Here is a 1,511-nt window from a genome sequence, read left to right as displayed (position 1 = left end):
GGGGAGTTCACTGTGGGGGAGTTCACTGTGGGGGAGATTGACTTGCGGAAAACTACAGTGGGAGTTTGCCGTTGGGGGAAGCAGATGGGAACCGTCCGCGGTATCAGCAACCATTGGGAAGGAAAGCGCATTAATGCTTATTAATTTGCTTGCACGTTAGTAATTTCATCTTAAGACTGACCATAGGAGAATGGAATCATATCGGTTGGAATGTGACTTTTTTAAACACTTTTATAGCTTTTCATATAAAAATATAAAACTTCACTTAATTTCTGTCTTGCAACTTATACCCATACTGGTGTGGTTCGAAGATGAAAAGTCATTTGGTATGGTACTTTTTTCAGTGTTTTTGACTAACCACACCAAAGAGTCAATATCGCAAGGACAACTCCGTTGAATAAAAAAGGCAAAATCATGGTTAAATAGATGTGATAAATTTTCATTTGCATCTCGAATTTGGAGGAACACCGAATCATTAAAACCTCGGCCCGTTTTTGACTCTGAGCCCTTAAAACACAAGCTTTAAGATCAGTTAAGAATTCACTATAAATATGAAAGTGTTTCTCCATTTTCTTCCTTGACATCAAAGGGATCTTTCACAATAAACAATGGTCTAGCCAAGTGCAACTATCAACCATTTGTTGGTAATGGCACGAATCAAAAAGCTTAGAAGTACAACATTTAAAAACATAACAATCCGTCTTGATTAATCGTGGTGCTCAAGCTTTGGCTATGGACAAGCTATTAGTTATCAAAGTGAAGCCTCGGTATGAATATTAAGCAATTCAATCTGCTCACTCCGATCTCAAGTCGAACCCGTATTGTCTGCTTACTGCGGAACTGGATTCGAAAAAATGTCTCATATAATCTAAATCTAAAGAAAATATCAAATTTGAACGTTTCACTAGGAACATTGAGGGAATAAGAGAGCTCTCGTATTGAGAGAGATTAAATAAGTTGGGACAGTGCAGTGTTCAGAGAAGGTGCAAAAGGCATCTGTAACTGTACGTCTTCAAAAGCATCCATGAGCTTTGATTGATTGATTGATTGAGTGTTTTTGAAAGGTCGCAGAATATATTGATGGGATCAAAAGAAATAATCACGGGAGGTTGCAACTCGGACTACCAATTTACATTTTCAGTGGCATATGGCATCACTAGCGCAGGAACATTGGAAACCCGTTAGTTGGTCACAAAAAGTGACCCTGATTTTTCTTCGCTCGTACCAAGGTTGCTGTTTGGTCAAAGCTAACCTTTCACCTTACGATGGACAGGGTGGTGCTTTGACATTCCTAGCTTTCTGCCAATCCTGATTTTGATAATTTATTTGATCCCTTCCATCAGTAGCAGTACAGGCTGGCCAGGTAGTACTTTTCAATGCTAATTTTTGAAAATTAGCATTATTTCGTGGCCGCTAGCATTGGAACTTTTTTATTAGCATTGGTCTGTTTTTAGCATTTAACTNGGAAATAGTATTTCAATTTTGATGTAAACATTTTTTTGTCCCAACCC

This window comes from Tigriopus californicus, chromosome 4 (genome assembly GCF_007210705.1).
Source record: "Tigriopus californicus strain San Diego chromosome 4, Tcal_SD_v2.1, whole genome shotgun sequence".
NCBI classification, from domain to species: domain Eukaryota; kingdom Metazoa; phylum Arthropoda; class Copepoda; order Harpacticoida; family Harpacticidae; genus Tigriopus; species Tigriopus californicus.
Note: the sequence above shows the minus strand (reverse complement) of the source record.